This window comes from Hemitrygon akajei, chromosome 12, assembly GCF_048418815.1.
Source record: "Hemitrygon akajei chromosome 12, sHemAka1.3, whole genome shotgun sequence".
In the NCBI taxonomy this organism is placed as follows: Eukaryota; Metazoa; Chordata; class Chondrichthyes; order Myliobatiformes; family Dasyatidae; genus Hemitrygon; species Hemitrygon akajei.
In genome coordinates this window covers 84,532,852-84,553,250 of record NC_133135.1, presented here as the reverse complement: position 1 = coordinate 84,553,250, position 20,399 = coordinate 84,532,852, and the positions used below count along the sequence as shown (strand labels likewise).

General features: G+C 38.8%; 1 long non-coding RNA gene across 1 annotated transcript in view; it reads left to right on the top strand.

The window, feature by feature from the left end:
- The first annotated feature begins 6,723 nt into the window (after positions 1 to 6,723).
- The window catches only part of LOC140736609 (uncharacterized), an 88,696-nt gene continuing 75,020 nt past the window's right edge, over positions 6,724 to 20,399 (top strand). The window contains exon 1 of the long non-coding RNA XR_012100987.1: positions 6,724 to 6,908. This is a non-coding gene — a long non-coding RNA (uncharacterized lncRNA). The remainder of the gene's footprint in view (positions 6,909 to 20,399) is intronic.

The window sequence follows — 20,399 nt, the reverse complement described above, 5'->3', positions numbered from 1 at the left end:
GGTCTTCGGGTCCACAGCGAAAGATTTTCTTGCCTCCCATGACACGACACATGAGTCTCCTGCTGTGACACTGGCCCCTGATCCGCCAGTCTCCAGAGCCCCGAGATCTTAGGTTTCCAAATATGAGCGAGACTCCCATTCTGAACCCATGGCATGCTGAACAACAACAGCCAGTCCTGATCCCCAAGAACAGGTCCCATTCCTGCAAAGAACATTCTGCGTTTAACTCCAGGTCAGGGTCTTCAAAAGAACCCTGAAAAGGAAATATAAAGGGATTAAAGATGGGAATGGAGCTGTTTCCAAAGATGCAAGCAAAAGTGTCACCATTTAGTGCCATCTTAACTCCGTCTCCGTAATAATGTTTGGCTTTAACTCCTTTATGATTAACTTTTAGATCTTATATCATTATATAATATTATTACATGATTTTATATCTTTAGACTACATTTCCATCAGAATCATGTTTAGTATCACCAGCAGATGTCGTGAAATTTGTTAAATTAGTGGCAGTAGTACATATATGTCAAACTCAAGGCCCGCGGGCCAAATCTGGCCCGCGGTGGAATTATCTTTGGCCCACGAGATAATATCTAATTACTATTAAAGCTGGCCCCAGTAATCGAAGTGCCTATGGCGTATGATATGGCTAATGCTGAGTTTATTCAGGTACCAGGTTTTCAGGGTTTTTAGTGTTTATTCGGCAGTCTTCTTCATAAGAAACGGAATTTGTAAAGTGAAACACTTTGTAGTTATAGCAGAGACTGAGACACATGAGAGCAGGCTGAAAAAACGGAGGCAACGAAAGCTGCGTTAGCACGCGTCCGACTGATCCGGCCCGCATGAAGCTGCATTTTGCTCAATCCGGCCCGTGACCTAAAATGAGTTTGACACCCCTGCAGTAGTACATTGCAATACATGATAATATAGGAAAAATAAGTAAGTGTGTGTGTGTGTATGTGTATATATATATATATATATATATATAAAAAATATATACATATTAAATAGTTAAATTAAAATATAGTGCAAAAACAGAAATAACAAAAGTGAGGTAGTATTCATGGGTTCAATGTCCATTCAGAAATCAGATAGCAGAGGGGAAGAAGCTGTTCCTGAATTGCTGAGTGTGTGCCTTCAGGCTTCCAGACCTCCTTCCAGATGGTAACAATGAGTACAGGATTAATGGTCAGTTACTTAAGAGTGTGGATGAACAAAGGGACCTTGGGGTTCAAATCCATACATCCCTCAGGGTCGCTGCGCAGGTTAATAGGGTAGTTAAGAAGGCCTATGGAATGCTGGGCTTCATTAACGGGAGGATTGAATTCAAGTTCCTGTTCATGTTCCTGTTCAAGTAGAGAAGACATGTTGCAACTCTACAAATCTCTGGTGAGACCGCACTTAGAGTATTGTGTTCAATTCTGGTCACCTCATTATAGGAAGGATGTGGAAGCTATGGAGAGGGTGCAGAGGAGATTTACCAGGATGTTGCCTGGTTTGGAGAACAAGTCATATAAAGCAAGGTTAGCAGAGCTGGGACTTTTCTCTTTGGAGTGTAGAAGAATGAGAGGGGACTTGATAGAGGTCTACAAGATTATGAGAGGCATAGATAGGATGGATAATCAGTACCTGTTTCCCAGGGCACCAATAGCAAACACCAGAGGGCATATGTACAAAATTAAGGGAGGGATGTTTAGGGGAGACATCAGGGGTAAGTTTTTTTCCACAGAGGGTTGTGAGTGCCTGGAATGACTTGCCAGGGATAGTGGTGGAGGCTAAAATGGGTATTTAAGATCCTCTTGGGCAGGCACATGGATGAAAGAATGAAAGAAAAATTGAGGGTAATGGGTAGTGTGGGTTTAGTACTTTTTTAAGGATTATATGGGTCAGCACAACATGGAAGGCTGAAGGGCCTGTACTGTGCTGTAATGTTCTATGGTTTTAAGAAGGCATATACTGGGTGATGGGTGTCTTTTCCACGGCACTATTCCTTGAAGATGTCTTGGATACTATGTTGGGTAGTACTCAAGATGGAGCTAACTTTCTGTAGCTTCCTTTGATCCTGTCCAGTAGCACCTCCCCCCCCCCCATACTAGACAGTGATGCAGCCTGTCAAAATGTTCTCCATAGTACATCTGTAGAAGTTTTCAACTGTTTTAGATTGCATGCTCTCCATTTCTGCATTTCCATTGTGTCCTTCCCCTTCTACACACAACCCACCTCCTCTTCTTTAGCTGCATTAGACCTCTGTAACTTGAACATCGATTTCTCGAACTTCTGGGAATCGTTCCCACTGTCCCCTTCACCATTCCCCATGCCCTTTTCTCTCTCTCACCTTATCTCCTTGCCTCCCTCTGGTGCTCCTCCTTCCTTTTCTTTCTTCCATTGCCTTCTGTCCTTTCCTATCAGACTCTCCCTTCTCCAGCCCCGTATCTCTTTCATCATTCAACTTTCCAGTTTTTCATTTCATCCCTCCCCCTCCTACCACCTTGTGTTTTTCCCACCCCTCCCCCCCACCTTTTAACCCTACTACTCATCTTTCTTACTCCAGTCCTGCCGAAAGGTCTCGGCCCGAAACATTGGCTGTGCTCTTTTCCATGGATTCTGCCTGGCCTGCTGAGTTCCTCCAGCATTTTGTGCATGTTGCTCTGTAACTTGCCTTTGCCAATACGAATAGAGCTATAGAAATAACCGGGTTGTGTCAGCCTCCACGTTTAATGCATAATGTATACAGTATTCCAACATATAGTGACATTATTACTGTTATTTTGGTGAATTGTAAACGACACATCATCAATCATTGTATCAGATTGCCTTCCCCTGAGAAACGATTCTAACATAGACCCACCTTCTGATGGAACGCAAGTCAGTGTGGGTGGCTCCAGATATCACCCTTTTACAGACTATGTCAATGCATTTATAAAAGCCTTGTTCAATAAGGGCCAAGCTACTGAAATCCATCAGCTTTCTCTCTGTCAAATGCATTGTAATGGATCCTTACAGGGTGATGAACTATTCATTGTTACTACATAACTGCAATACACGATCACACCCACAGGAAAGGTTTGTTTGCCAACCACAACTCACTCCACTTGCAAAAAGCAATGAGAACATTGACTCCTATCATTTATTTACAAGCCCTTGATACCGCTGTTCCACTAGCAGCTCCCGACTTCCATTCAGTTTTTTTTCTTTTGATGCGGTCTTCTCGCAAAGATTGCAGACTCTTATTGCTGTGTGCCTTATTGGAGTGGTGCTGTCTGGGACCACTGACTGCTGAAGCAGTGAATACTGGTCATTATTTATAAGTAATTGTGTACCTAATATTGTAATATGTACTTTTGTTTGACAGTTTTCTTGGAGAGAAAATGTGTTTGAAACAGCAGGGAGCACAATAGCCACGTTTGACTCTGGCTGATCACAGTTGGTCAGCTGAAGTCAATCATCAATTACTGAGATCAAAGAGGCCAGTTAGCTTTCTGTCTGTTCATCTGTCTGCCTATCCTCCTGACTTCCTGTTTGTCTGTCCGAATGCCTATCTGTCTCTGACTGCCTGGAAGAGTTTGACAGACTCAACAGAGCAGCAGACAACTTGCCATCTCATCAGGCACGGCTCCAAACATTGTGGATTATTCACCTAGAAAATAGACCTTTGTGCCATTTTCTGTAAGCTTTAACAGGACAAAAACAATTCTCCATTGAAATCTGTCTGATTTTTCCAAAACAGCTCAGCATTATTCAAAATGTTCTGGTGTCCTTTGCACAGATAATGATATCGTCAACATGTGTGAGACTCTCCTTTGCTGAACTGTAAGAAGTTAGATCAAAGATGTGCATCTATCACCATGGTTTTCGATTCACAGTCAGAAAGGGCAAAACTCACTTTAGCCCCTAAAGAAACGTGAATTAAAGACTCTGGTTATCAATGTGCAGCTAACTGCACCAACCTACCTTATTTCTTAAATGTTCTGCATATTTCATACATTATTTCTGAGTCTTGCGCTCTTAATAATTTGAATGCCAAATGCTGCAGATACCAACAATCCTGAAATAAAATCAAAAGCACTCAGCATGCTGATTAGATCAAGAGGACCAGAGCCAACAGTTTAGGTCAATCATCTTTCTTCCAAGATGAGAAAACATAGAACCCCAATATGTTTTGAGTTTCAGAGGAAGAGGACAAGTGAACTATCAATTAAAGTCTCACAGTAGGTTGAAGTTTTAGAGAGCCATGGTTTTCAAGGGATATTGGAAACTTGGTTCGGAAAAAGAGAGAGATCTACAATAAATATAGGCAACACGGAGTAAATGAGGTGCTCGAGGAATATAAAGAACGTAAAAGGAATCTTAAGAAAGAAATTAGAAAAGCTAAAAGAAGATATGAGGTTGCTTTGGCAAGTAAGGTGAAAATAAATCCAAAGGGTTTCTACAGTTATATTAATAGCAAAAGGATAGTAAGGGATAAACTGGTCCCTTAGAGAATCAGAGTAGGCAGCTATGTGTGGAGCCAAAAGAGATAGGGGAGATTTGGAACAATTTCTTTTCATCAGTATTCACTAAGGAGAAGGATATTGAATTGTGTAAGATAAGGGAAACAAGCAGGGTAGTTATGGAAACTATGATGATTAAAGAAGAGGAAGTACTAGAGCTTTTAAAGAATATAAAAGTGAATAAGTCTCTGGGTCCTGACAGGATATTCCCTAGGACCTTGAGGGAAGTTAGTGCAGAAGTAGGAGGGGATCTGACAGAAATATTTCAAATGTCATTAGAAACAGGGATGGTGCCAGAGGATTGGCGTATTGCTCATGTGTTTCCATTGTTTAACAAGGGTTCTAAGAGTAAACCTAGCAATTATCAGCCTGTAAGTTTGACGTCAGTGGTGGGTAAATTAATGGAAAGTATTCTTAGAGATGGTATATATAATTATCTGGATAGACAGGGTCTGATTAGGAGCAGTCAACATGGATTTGTACGTGGAAGGTCATGTTTGACTAATCTTATTGAATTTTTTGAAGAGGTTACTAGGAAAGTTGACAAGGGTAAAGCAGTGGATGTTGTCTATATGGACTTCAGTAAGGCCCTTGACAAGGTTCCACATGGAAGGTTAGTTAGGAAGGTTCAATCATTAGGTGTTAATATTGAAGTAGTAAAATGGATTCAACAGTGGCTGGATGGGAGATGCCAGAGAGTAGTGGTGGATAACTGTTTGTCAGGTTGGAGGCCGGTGACTAGTGGTGTGCTTCAGGGATCTGTACTGGGTCCAATGTTGTTTGTCATATACATTAATGATCTGGATGATGGGGTGATAAATTGAATTAGTAAGTATGTAGATGATACTAAGATAGGTGGCGTTGTGGATAATGAAGTAGGTTTTCAAAGCTTGCAGAGAGATTTAGGCCAGTTGGAAGAGTGGGTTGAAAGATGGCAGATGGAGTTTAATGCTGATAAGTGTGAGGTGCTACATTTTGGTAGGACTAATCAAAATAGGACATACATGGTAAATGGTAGGGCATTGAAGAATGCAGTAGAATAGAGTGATCTAGGAATAATGGTGCATAGCTCCCTGAAGGTGGAATCTGATGTGGATAGGGTGATGAAGAAAGCTTTTGGTATGCTGGCCTTTTAAATCAGAGCATTGAGTATAGGAGTTGGGATGTAATGTTAAACTTGTGCAAGGCATTGGTGAGGCCAAATTTGGAGTATTGTGTACATTTCTGGTCGCCGAATTATAGAAAAGATGTCAACAAATTAGAGGGAGTACAGGGGAGATTTACTAGAATGCTACCTGGGTTTCAGTACCTAAGTTACAGAGAAAAGTTGAACAAGTTAGGTCTTTATTCTTTGGAGAGTAGAAGGTTGAAGGGGGACTTGATAGAGGTATTTAAAATTAGGGTGATAGAGTTGACGTGGATAGGCTTTTTCCATTGAGAGTAGGGGAGATTCAAACAAGAGGACATGAGTTGAGAGTTAAGGGGCAAAAGTTGAGGGGTAACAGGAGAGGGAACTTCTTTATTCAGAGAGTGGTAGCTGTGTGGAACGAGCTTCCAGTAGAAGTGGTAGAGGCAGGTTCGATTTTGTCATTTAAAAAAAAAATTGGATAGGTACATGGACAGGAAAGGAATGGAGTGTTATGGGCTGAGTGCAGGTAGGTGAGACTAGGTGAGAGTAAGCGTTTGGCACGGACTAGAAGGGCCGAGATAGCCTATTTCTGTGCTGTAATTGTTATATGGTTATATAGTACCGTAGATTCCGGACTACAGAGCGCACCTGATTAAAAGCCGCTGGCTCTAATTTTAGAAATAAAATCATTTTTTTAATTGTAAAGGCCGCACCGGATTTTAGGCCGCACCGGATTTTAGGCCGCACCGGATTTTCGGCCGCAGGTGTCCCACGTTGTAATATGAGATATTTACACAGAAAGATATTACACGTGAGGATTTTTTTAACTTTTAATTAAATCCATATGGTAACAAAAACAAATACATATTGCAAATGCTTTTTTTCGAACCGGGCCCGTAGCGCGGCTACTTTTAAATATACGTTGCGTATACTTCTTTACTGAACAACATTCCAATATCTCCTAACGACTGGTAAAAAATATATATATTGCAGCCTACCAGGAAAAGTTATTGATCACCTTTAACTTAAAAGCAGCGTTCGCTCAGATCCAAAGCCGCTCGCGTAATGCGCTCTCTCCCTCCGTCCCGTTTCATCGCAAACCGGCATTTTCCCACAAGACACCGCGAAACCGGGTGTGACGTCATAGCATCCCGCGATGTAGTACAGAAAACAAATATAGTTAAAACTCTTCTAACTTTAACTAGAAAATGAATTACTAAGCAAAAATATTATAAACTAAGTAACTGCCATAAGGCAGCACAATGCTTCGAGTGTTTTCCATGTTGATGAGGGTGAGTACAAATGACTGATTTACAATAATTTAATTGTGAAAGTGCGCTTGATTTATCGTACAATTTCATTGGACCTCTGTGAACTACTCATCAATTTTATTGGTCTACTGTTATGAGGCAAAATGTTTACGAGGCGGCATGAAAAAAACCATGTATTAGCCGCTCTGGATTATAGGCCGCAAAGTTCAAAGCTGTTCAAAATGTGGGAAAAAAGTAGCGGCTTAAAATCCGGAATCTACGGTACTTATTGCAACTGAGCAGAGCATTGACAAATATTGTGCTCCCAGCATCAGTGAGGAACCTAGGCCTCTCAGTAATTTGGGGACCCAGATCAGGATGGGACTTAATCTGGGTGAGTTATGGCCTTATGCACTAAGCACACTAAACCCTCTTGCATTTTTCTTCAGTCTCACAGCAGTTCTATTGTGACTGATTTAGAAAGAGCACTTTAAAACTAAAACCCATTTCTCATTCACTGACTATTGTTTGAAGGCTCTCTTGTGCTAATTTTGACTGAGACAATAAACTAGGGCAGAGGTACTAACAATCTGCCTTTATTAAAGGCAGTTGACTGAAGCAGTTACTGTATATAATCAGAACTTTTTGTGCATGCAACACACATCACGGGTAGGTGTGATGGTTTGTTGTCTTAGAAAATAATCGGAGATGCCTACTGGTTGTTCATGGAATAACAGCTTTTTGTAGCAGCTCCTATATTACCTACTTTGTGTTTCCAACCTGTTTTTAAATCTTGCTTTTAAATGTAATATTGTTTTATTATGAGGGCTGCTAAAGATACTAAGAAAGAAGAGGACCCTCCTGTAATGTTGGAATCTATTATGGAGATGCTTTGGAAAAAAAAAAGAATTTTGAGGAATTCCAGCAGAAATTCCAGCAACTCAGCTCTGAAATTAAACAAATTGATTTAAAATTTGATTCTATTCAAAACACCTTAAGTGAACATGATAAACGATTACAGGAGAATGAAGATACTTTGACGATTTTGGATGCGAAAATTGAAGACCTGCAAATGCTTTCTGAAAAACAGTCAAAGTCTAATGAAAAATTAAGACAGAAGATTATTGACTTGGAAAACAGAAGTAGAAGAAATAATATGAATTCTGGGTCTTGTAGAGTTAATGGAACATAATCAACCTACGGATTTCTTTGCAAACTTCTTGCCAAAATTATTCTCTAAAATTTTAAAATCTCCACTTAAGATTGACTGAGCTCATAGATCGCTCATGCACAGACCTGCTGTAGGAAAGATCAGTGATGATCTGTCTTCATGATTTTCAAACAAAGGAACTTTTAATTCCTGAATCCCACCGAAGAGGTATGATTGATTACAACGGTCAGAAGATCAGAATCGTCGATGATTATTCACCCAACGTGATGAAAGAGCGCTTCAAGTTTAAAAAGGTTATGTCAGAATTGTACAACAAAAGTTTTAAGCTATCTCTCTGTTATCCTGCTCTACTCACTCAGAATTATTTTGAGGGATGATTCTCGGAAATGGCTTCGATCGACACAAGAAGCCCAAAAATTTCTAGATGCAGAAGTTTGACTGTTCAATGTCTTCCTACATGAATAATTGCTTCTTTTACTTTTGATAAGCCTTTATAGCTAATTCTGTTTCTGAACTCTTTAATGTTTTACTCAGAAAATAAGATTTTAATGAGTTAACACCTTACGTGTTAATTCATGCTTTGAATTTTGTTAGGGTGTTTAAAATATTTTATATTATACTTATTCTTTTGAGTTTTTTTTCTTTCACTAAGGTCTAGTTTGCTTTTTCTTTTATTTATTCTCGTTGGACTGGAGTTAACCTTGAAAATTGATTTGGAGCTAAACCAGTAGGTTTTTTTGGAAGGGTAATGCCATTAGGTTTAGCTGTCGACTGTCTATTGGTTGACTTTCTGACTGTGCGAGGTGGGTGGGGAGTTGGGTGTTTTCTGGGAGCTGGTTTGGTCTCTTAGCCACATTTGTTGCCTGGTTACTTTATCTCAAAGTTCATTGTTTGGATTTAATATACATTTCTGAGGTTACTATTCTAACCTTTTAAGTAGAATTTAAATGGATCATACTATTAATTTACTTAGTTTTAACATTAAAGGATTAAACAGAATAAGATATTTACCTATATTAAAAAAACTTAAGGTCCCAATTTTTTTTTACAAGAAACTGATATTCATAAATGTGATAATTTACACTTTTTCAGTCGTTGTATAGGACTACAATTTCATTCCTCCTTTCAGGCTAAGTCTAGGGGTGTTTTGATTTTTATAGATCATACAGTTTCTTTTGTTCAACATAAAGTAGTGTCTGATACCAATGGGCGTTTTGTTATAGTATGAGGGAAAATTAGATAATAAATTAATAGTATTTGCTAATTTTTATGCCCCGAATATAGATGATCCAGGGTTTTTTTTAAAGCTTTTTTTCTCTCTTCTACCTTAGTTAAGTCTTTACTGATTGGTCTTGGGTGGAGATTTTAATTGTTGGCTGGACCCAGCTTTAGATCAATCACCTTCTAAGCCAGAAGTACTTAGTAAATCAGCCTTGTTTGTTCAGTCTTTTCTAATGTAATGTGATATTGTTGATGTCTGGTGTTCCTTACATCCAATAGATAAGGAGTATTCATTTTCTTCCCATGCCCATCATACGTATTCCAGGATTGATTATTTTTATTGACAGCCAATTGATTCCATTAGTCCAATCCTGTGCATATAAAGAGATTGCTGTTGCAGATCATGCTCCTGTGTTTTTACCTTTAAATCTCCCTGATTTCCTTCAAATAAACAGATTTTAGCATTTTAACCCAACTTTGATATCAGATAAGGATTTTAAAAAAATTTTGAGACAATTTATTCTCTTTTTTGAAGAGAATATGTGGGAAGAAACTTGAAGTCTTATTATATGGGATGCCTTTAAGGCTTATATTAGAGGTCAAATTAATCCTTATACTGCAAATGTTAAGAAAGAAGCTAACAAAGAGAATTGAACTAGCTAATCGGATGAAACAACTAGATCAAAAATGTGCCTTAACTCCAGAACTTGCTTTATATAAAAGGCGTGTTGAACTTAAAACTAAATATGATCATCTTTTAACATATCCAATTGAAACTCAAACCTAAAAGATAAAAGTCAATTTTATATTCATGGAGACTTGGCTAACCAGTTAAAAACCTTTATAGTTAAATGACAAATTAAAGAAATCTGTAAAGCTAATGGTGATACAACAACTGTGACCATTTAGAAATAAATGATACCTTTAGACAATTTTACTCTAAACTTTATAATTCAGATTCAGTTTATTGTCATTTAAAAACCACAAATGCAATGCAGTTAAAAAATGAGACAACGTTCCTCCAGAATGATATCACAAAAACACATGACAAAACAAACTACACCAGAAAATCCACATAACGTTTGGCAATCCCCAATTCAGAGTCTGGAGAGGCTGCTGCTTATTAATATCACACTACCATCTTAGCGCGTTCCCCTGAAAGGAGCTGCAATCCCACCAGACAAACAAGACCAAAAATTAAAGCTACAAGACCTACACAGAACCATATATTTACAACATATAGTTACAACAGTGCAAACAATAGCATAGTTGATTTAAAAAAACAGACCATGGGCACAGTAAAAATAGTCCAAAGATGTTGAAAGGCTATAAGTTCGAAAGAAACCATCACACAGTTTCCACAAGTCCTCAGGGTCCCCAATTCACTTGTCATACAATGCCGGTGGCAGAAGGGAATACCCCCACTATGGACTTCCATGGCGCCACCCGACTCAGCCTCGCAGACACAGCACACACCAAAAGCAACCTGACCGCAGTGGACACTGAGTCCATCGAATCTCTGAGCCTCCGACCATCCCCTCCGGAACAGCTTCTCAGAGCACCATCCTCTGCCGAACGTATTAAGATGGCCCCGCCAACGGCCATTGGCAATGCGACCCCGAGGACTGGGGGCCTATTCTTCCCAGCAGAGACCCGGACCTCACAGCAGCAGCAGCAACGAAGAAGGTCTTCCTGGAGATTTTCAGATGTTTCTCCATGCTCCCACATCCGTTTTTCATCTGATTATGATTGTGCACGGCACCCCACTTCACAAATAACAGATAATCAGCTCTGGAGTGGCCGCTGCAAGCTGCATCGCGCCGCCATCTTGGATAGTTCTGATTCTCCTGAAGATAATACTATAATGAATAATTTCTTAGATCAATTAAACATCCCTACACTTTCTGATAACTGAAAACAGTTGGATCAACCTATTTCTCATGAGGAAATTGTCGAGGCTGTATGTTCATTGCACTTGGGGAAGGCTCCGGGTCCTGACAGTTTTTCTGCAGAATTTCATAAGGGTTTTTCCTCATGCTTATACCTCATTTATATTTAGTCCTTCGGATTCCTTTAAGGTTGGGTAGGTTGCCACAATCTTTTTTATGAAGCTTCTATTTTGCTTATTCTTAAAAAGAATAAGAACCCAACTGAATGTCATATAGACCTATCTCCTTACTTAATGTTGATACTAAAATCCTATCCAAAGTTCTGGCTCATAGGATTGAAAATATTTTACCATCTATTATTTTTGATGATCAGACTGGATTTATTAAAAATCGATATTCCCATTTTAATATTCATTGTTTATTGAATGTTATTTATTCTCCTTCTAAAGAGATATCGGAATGTGTGATATCCTTAGATGCTGTGAAAGCCTTTGATTGCGTTGAATGGAATTACTTATTTAAAACCCTAGAAAAAATTAATATTTTTATTTATTTTATTTAATATTTAAATATAGAATGGAGGTTTAGCCTTACCAAATTCTAGGTTTTATTACTGGGCAGTCAATATACGGAATCTTACTTTTTGGTTGTATTATATTAACCGAGAGGACTGTCTGGTTTGTTTTCTTTAGAAGCTAACTCTGTTAATAAGTCTTCTATCATCTCTCTTCTTGGATCCTTTATTCCTTTATTTTTAAGTAAACTAACTGGTAGTTTTGTAGTTAAACATACTTCGAGGATTCAGGTACAATTTAGAAAAATATTTTGTTTTATTGAGATTTACTCTTTCAAGTCCCATTTTTTCTAACTTTTTTTAAACTTTCTATGACTGATGTAATTTTTAAAGATTGGGATAGACAGGGTATTAAATGCTTCCAGGATTTATTTGTTGGAGGAAGTCTGTTTTTATTTGAGCAGTTGTCAACTAAATATAGCTTAGCAAAAACCCACTTTTTCGATATTTACAAGTTAGAAACTGTCTGAGGTCTCAATTACATACATTTCCTAAAAGTCCAGATAAGAATCTATTAGATGTAATTTTTAATTTGATACCTTTTCATAATGGATCAATATCTAATATTTCTGGTATGTTGTTGGGAATGAGAAACGTTCCTTTAGACAAAATTAAAAATCTCTGGGAATAAGATTTACAAACTTCAATTTCTGAGGAAACTTGGAATGAAATTTTTAAATTGGTTAATACCTCATTGTTGTGTGCCTGACACTCCCTCCTACAGTTTAAAGTGATCCATAGGGCCCACATGACTGAAGATAAGCTGTCTCATTTTTATTTGGATATATCTCCCTACTGTGACAGATTATAACAATGGAGAGGCTTCATTAATTCATATGTTTTGGACATGTCTGAATCTGGAAAAATACTGGAAGGAAGTATTTCAAACTCTTTCTATACTTTTTAAAGTAAATTTTAAACCAAACCCTTTGACTGTTGGAGGAAAAGATATTATGTTGGAGACACCTGATTTGCACATTTTGGCTTTTATTTCTCTTATAGCTAGGAGGGCATTGTTGCTTAGGTGGAAGGAGGTTACTTCGCCTACTCATGCTCAATGGCTAAGCGATGATATGTCATGCTTAAATTTAGAGAAGATTCATCGTTCAATTCCTGAATCAAGACAAGACTTTCTAACATTGGTGGGGCCTTTTCTGAATTATTTTCAAAATCTTTGATTTGTTATCAAGTACAGATGTTAGCCAATAATATATTTTACTATATGATAAGGATTTATTTTTCCTTTTTCTTTCTTTACCAAACAGCTTTCCTTGGTAGTGGGTTTAGATTTTTTTGTATAATAAAATTACTACTTTTCAAAATTATGATTCAATTTAATTTACATGAATATGGGGTAATGAGACTATAAGTGTGATTCACATATATTGTAATTGATATATGATGTAGATCATCCTGTATTCTGTATTCTTTTTGTAAGAAATCAATAAGAATATTGGAAAAGAAAGGAAGAAAATAATCAGATTTTTTTCCAGAAATCTGAAACCTCATCACCTTCAAGAAATGTGAGTTGGGAGAAAATACATTTTCTGTTTATTTTCCTTTCCTTTCATACAGTTTATACACGTAAATTTTATTGCATATCCTAATTTTTTGGCTAGTGATTTATAAAGTCTTTGAATTTGAATTTCAGTAATCTGAGCAGCTGTAATGTGGGGTCGCCTGTACATAATAGACAGAGCTCTTAAAGGTCAATACACACTTGTCTGATTATTATGAAAAAAGCAAACCTGTAGAAGTAATGACTAACCACATCTTAAATTACACATTTGTGAAATTCTACACTTAAATATTTATTACTATTGTGTATTTCATATTTCAGTAGTATTTGAATAATATTGTAAATATATTGATTAAGCATTCTTGTTTGTTTAAATAATTCATTCCGTATTATATGTAAAATTATGTGAATTGTATATGTCATCATGCCATCATATGACAAAATATCCGATAATGATGAGAGTGACGCAGGACTGTGTAGCCTTGAGGTATACAATGTAAAAACTAACAATAGAGAAGCAACGTAGTTTATACCAGAAGTGAGTGGAAAATTAATTAAAATGGAATTGGACACTGGCTTGGCTGTAACAATCATTCCACAAAATGAGTTCAAACAGCATTTCAAAGATACTGAATTGAAGCCAGCAGATATCAAACCAAGAACTTATGTTGGAGAAAATAAAATTCCTGTGGGAATAACGCTCATAACAGTGAAATGCAACAACCAGCAAGCCACATTGGGCTTGTATGTGGTAAAAATAGAAGAGTTAGCATTATGAGGGCATGATTGGCTGAAGCAACTACAACTTGATAGGACATCCATCCACCATTTGCATGCCGCATCCTCTGCAATAGAACTAACTGAAAGCAAATTAAGGTGGGTGCTGACTGAGGCCACAACTGTCTCCATGCTGAACACCATGAACCATTGCCTAACAGAAGGCAAACAGATGTTGGTGCCAACCTCTGTGCCTCTGTTTGGAAGGTATATTGGACCAAGGAAGGACCATGCTACTCAGAGTCATCATGAAATTAATGAAAGCAGTGATCCAACTACAACAGTTTTTGTAGCTTTTGCTTTTCTCAAAAGCTTTTTGAGAAAGCTTCTGATAACCAGTCAGTTACTTGCAAAATGTGGTTTGATTTTAAGCTGGAAGAGAGTTCAAGGAGCTTCTGGAAAAGCCTTCAGCTTTTGTGAATATAAAGATCCAGAATCTACTCTGTGTGCATAAAGGATATTGCATGAATTTCGAGTGGGAGACAAAAAGCTGCTTGTAAAAGTAGATGCAAAGACCAAATCCCAGCTGGATGAATGGAAGCCCAAAAAGAAAAGAGGCAATGGAAATTTGAAAAGAGAAGTGATATGGATACGGAAGTCAAGAGGAGAGATCAGATCATAAAGGGACCAACAGAAGAATTAATAAGAGAATACTCAGTGAACTGAATGCACTTTTCCAAGATCAAGATGCATATCATCGAAAGAAGAAAGAGGAAAAGAAAGAAGACTTAAGTGCTATGAAAGTGGAAGAGGATAAAAGAGACCTTTGCATACAGAGTAGATCTTCATACAAGAGCCGAATTTGTTGAGAAATTGGGAAATTCAGAGATACTCACAAGAAGCTAGAAGAAATAGGAAGGCAAGAAAAAGCAAGACAAGAAGTTGAAAAGGAGAGAAGCAAAAATCTAAATAGATCCAGAGAATAAAGCTGAGAAAAGGAGAAGAATGTTGTACAGTGCTGTCAGAACCACTTCCTGCAGTCTTAGAGTCAACTTGTACAACCACCACAGAGGAGGACCCAGAACCGGAGATTTTTTCCACATCCACAAGTCTCATCTGCCAAGCAGAGCGACCTCCCTTGTCCGGAAAGATGTTATCCCACAAGAGTAAGAAATACTTCACTGTAATGCTGTGGATGTCTGTGTTGTCGTTGTAATATATAGTTGAGATGCATTCTGAGTTTATAGCTAAGCAGGAAGGAGTGTCGTGTATTTAATATTTCAGTAATATTTGAGCAATATTTTCAATATTGTTTGATTAAGCATTCTTGTTCATTCAAATAATTCATTACGTATGTAATGAATGTATATATGCATCATATGTAAAAATAAGTGAATTACATACATCATCACACCACCACATGATTTGTACACACCTCGCTTAAAGTACAGGCAGTCCCCAGGTTACGTACGAGTTCGTTCCTGAGTCCGTCTTTAAGTCGGATTTGTACATAAGTCGGAACAAGTACATCCGGTATTGTTTAGCATCAGCTCGTCAAATGTTTGTCTTAGTATATAGTATATATTTTACATTTCTGTGCATATAAAACACTTAAGAAACTTATGTATTCCAATAATTAAACCGCTGTGTTGCTTAGTAATAATTGTAGCTTTCATCGGGGCAGGGCCTTTCACATGCTCCATTATTCTCACTTTATCCATTATCCTTTAAAATTGTTCCAATCATTGACCGACTGTAGCCTAATGCTTTTCCAATGACCGATGGCCTTTCACCTCTTTCCAAACGCTTTATTATTTTCACACTATTTTCAATCGCGATCGCTTCCGTCAATGGAACAGAAACACTGCGGGTGGCGGGTCCCGAGCTCCACCGGCTCCTGAGGTCCATTGGGTCCTAAGGACCACCACACTGAGACAGGCTAAATGGGACAAGCGAGGGCTGTGCTGGGTTTGGGTATTTGATCCTCGACAATATTCCATGTGGGAATTTAAACTGGAGGTGGCAGTGTTTTTTTTTACGAGGTCGAGCTGTGAGATCAACAATGACCCGGCACGGATGGTCCGGGAGTCACTGGATTGACATCAACTTGGCACGGGAGTGGTCTGTCACTGGATCGAACTCGCTGATCTCACTGCGCCACCATTCAACCGGAACTGGGGGGGGGGGAGGTGTTCAGGGTGAATCTTATTAAGAAAAATTTAAGCCAAATACAAAATTGAACACTCAACACAGTATCAACAGCAACAACTTAAAATGGCGGATGGTGTCGCAATCTGACTTAAAATGGTGGACAGTGTTCTCCTTCCTTGGTTCGTAAGTACGAGTTGTCCGTAGGTCGGACATTCGTAACTCAGGAACTACCTGTAAACACAAAGTTAGACTCGCATTTTGGACTCCCAAGTCTTTCTTTTAATTACTTTAATGCTCTGAAGTTACAAAGCACAATTACTAATGACATTATCTTGATAGCAATTCCTAACCTACAAGCTTAACACGAAATTACTACAATATCTGTCCCAGTACTGATAATTCCCATGTATCCCTTCTTCAGTTAGCCTTCATACATAACTATGCTCATATTCCATAATACAGTTGGTTCGTCCATCATCGTCGATGAAGACCTCAACACCATGATAGTGTGGAGATGAGCGCTTGATTTGGAATTAAGTGAGGGAGAGTTGCGCAGCGTCAGCCTCACTCTCTCTTCCCAGTTTCCATCTGGATCCAGTGACAAGACAAGAGTCGAGACAGCTGGAGATGGGACTAGGTGCAGTGGATGACCAGGACGTCTTCTGTGTCTTGTCATGCTCTATGCATTCCACGACGCTTTCAGAGACCACCTTCTTGACTGTTGAACCTTCCACTGGTCTCGTCCGCTCAATCCGCCAGAGTCTGTCTTCACATGCTGGGATAGACAACTCCCTATCTCACCGAAGGCTTGAGACCAGTCGGTTACCCTCACCTGGTTTATTCGGCTTGTCAAAGCCGTTGCCTGAGGTGTGGCCGCTGTTGCATGCAAACAGCTACAGGGAGACACAGGTGAGAACTCAGTGCCAGGTGAGGACCAAAGGTGAACAAACTGCCTGAAAAGGATGTGACATGCTCCCCCACTGGAGGTGCTACCCATCCCTGACACCCCATACATCCTGGTTCTTCAATTATGTGTAAATCTAGATATGTTGTTTACCAAATTGCATATGAAAAACAAACAGTACACTGTCTAGAGTGCATTAATTATTACGTTCTTTGAAGTATATTTCTAAATACTGTAAACCAACCATATCAATTTTTTATTTTTATTCCTCCTTAAGGATCCTTATTTTTATGGTTAGTGCCTTCACTCAGTCTGATATGTTAATTCTGTAGGCACCAAACCTTTTCTCTTCTCTGCTGTGTCTCCTGAGGTTAGAAAGTTATTGCCTTGGAAATTTCCTCTGTGGACTGATTCTGATTGCTTGCAATTTGATGCAATGCTTTTCAGTCTCTCTTGACCGCGCTATGTTGAACAAATGTTAGTGTGTCCAGGCCTATGGCTTTCACTCAGGGGATGGTCAGAATTTAAAATTGCCAGGGTATTGCAGTACATTTCTCCCGCAGGTTATCCAGCTTCATCTGAACTTGATTTTGGCCAATCAGTTGCTCTGGGAGAAAAGAAAGGCCTTTGGGCATCAGACACTCCTCTTTACCAACTGCCTCACAGAGAAGAAAATTTATGAGCAGCTGTCTGAACAGTCAACAAAGTCTTTGGAAATGTATCTTTAGTATTCTCTTTAGAAGAAAAGAGGAGGAAGAGCATGAAAACAAGCTCTTCAGCCCAACTATTCTGTGCTGACCATCAAACATGATTTTTCACTAATCCTATCCTAACGTATCCTTTATTCCCCCTACCTTCCCACCAGGGGCAACTCACAAATCTATGGGGTGTGGGAGGAAAATAGGGTACCAGGGAAGATGTGTAACTGATAGCAACAGAGCTCAGGATTGTGCCAGGATCATTGAAGCTGTGAGGCAGCAGCTCTACTAACTACATGCCCTACAAAATATATTCTTCACTGATCTTTTACTAACACACACTACATCTGGGGCTATCATTTTTCTATATGATTTCACTACTGCCTTCTACTCTATATACAGCAACTTTAACCATCTTTCAGTCTTCTTGGCATGTAAATCATTGAGGGTGCTGGTTCAACTGGCCTACCCTGTCAGAAGTACTTTGTATTTATTTGCTTAGCCTCGGATTCATATTCTCGACTACCTCATATTGTAGGTCAGCCTACAGCTGCCTTTAATAAGAATAGCTTTTGTGTTGTGAAGTCCTAAGTTGTTTTGTCTTTGCAGATAGTAAAATAGAAATGGAGCTGATATCTATGGTTTGACAGAGTTTTCAAATTTTAGAACATGGAAACTGGCCCTTCAGCCCATAGTGACCAACAACCATCCATTTATCCTCATCCCATTTTCATTCTTCCCACTTTCCCCATTTTCTACCTTTTACCTGCACACTCAGGACAATTTATACAGGTTTCCACCGCTATCCGGAGGTAGAGCGTTCCTAAGAAAATGTTTGTAAGTTGAAATGTCATAAAGCAAAGAAGCAATTTCCATTAATTTATATGGGAAAAATTTTTGAGCGTTCCCAGACCCAAAAAATAACCTACCAAATCAAACCAAATAGCACATAAAACCTAAAATAACTTGAACATATAGTAAAAGCAGGAAGTATATGATAAAGACACAGCTATATAAAGTAGAAATATTGTATGTATGGTGCAGTTTCACTTATCAGAATCGGGAAGACAGAGCCAAAATCGATTTGGAGGAGAAAAAATTGGCACATACAAGCATGTGCACACAACTGCTCACACAGGGCTTCACGGTCATGGTAGTCTTTCTCGGGGTAAACACACATATAAAGCGGGCGTCTTTTTTCATAAAAGTGAAAATCCTCTTTGGTTAGCGAAAACAGGTGCTAATGTATGTCTTTCGTAACAGTGAGCTGTCATAAAGTGAACATTCTAAAAACGGGGGTCACCTGTAGTGGCTAATTATCAATCGGAATTCAAAGTGAAAGTAAATTTTATTATCAAAGTACTATACATATAAGTCACCATATGTAAACCTAAGATTCATTTTCCAGCGGGCATACCCAGCAAATCTATAAAATAGCAACTATAACGTGATCAATGAGAGATCAACCGGAGTGCAGAAGACCAAGAAGTGCAAATATAAGTAAATAGTAGTCAATAATGAGAACATGAGATAACAAGATGAAGAGACTTTAAAGAGAGATCACTGGTTGTGAGAGTATCACAAAGGATAGACAAGTGAGTGTAGTTATCTTGTTATGTTTGGTCTTCATAACAATCAAATTTAGCACAGGTAAATCCAACACTTATTTACTTATAGTAAAATGACATCAGCTTGTCATGGATGCATGCAACCAGCTCCCCAACAATGATATTTAACTTTAATTGCAATGATCAAATGCAGCCCCTATTCACTCAGCTACTTTCAGTCTGCCTCTATGGTGGTTTAATGATCTGTTTTGGTCTGCTATTTGTTTCCACAGATATATTGCCTTTATTTGCTGTGTACAATCTCTGATCAACATCCTGACGAAGGGTCTCGGCCCGAAACGTCGACAGCGCTTCTCCTTATAGATGCTGCCTGGCCTGCTGTGCTCCACCAGCATTTTGTGTGTGTTGTTTGAATTTCCAGCATCTGCAGATTTCCTTGTGTTTGCTCTGATCAACATGTTCATTTCTTTCACATCCTTCTGCCAAGATCCTGTCTGTTCCTCTCTGTCCTTGTTCTTGCTTTTCAGTTTTAATTGGAAGTTCATAAGAGACAGATTTTGAACCAATGCTGTATAATGTGGAAGCATGACTGGCGACTCCATATGTTCACTCAGCACTGGCTTCCTGACTGTCATGCTGGTGTAGCTGGTATCTATGTAAAATGGAGTTTTGGTGCTTCTCTTTGGAACTCTCATGGATGCTGTTACGAGTTTCTTGAGTTCCATCTGGCAGACATCCAAACCCCTCAAAGACATCTGCACACTCTTCCATAAGTGAAGTGTGGTCACTTTTGGGCTGTGAAGCCACTATGAAAACTCTTTCTTCTGTGCACTCAGATCTAATATTGGCTGTATTCTCTTTTCTACAAATTAGTAGCTGTGCTTTTAGGTGTTGCCGCTTGTGCTGGAAGGTCACTATATAGCCCCCTTTTATTGGAACGTTCTCTCCAGTATAGCCTGTCATGTTTAACATCACAGAGTAAACTTTGCTCTTTAATTTGAGATTCTTGTAATCATCCATGGAAAACAGATTCACCTGGGCTCTGGTGTCAAACTTAAATGGAATTACCATCTCACAGTCACTGGAACAATCCATTCTGTTTTACCAGCACCCACAGTATG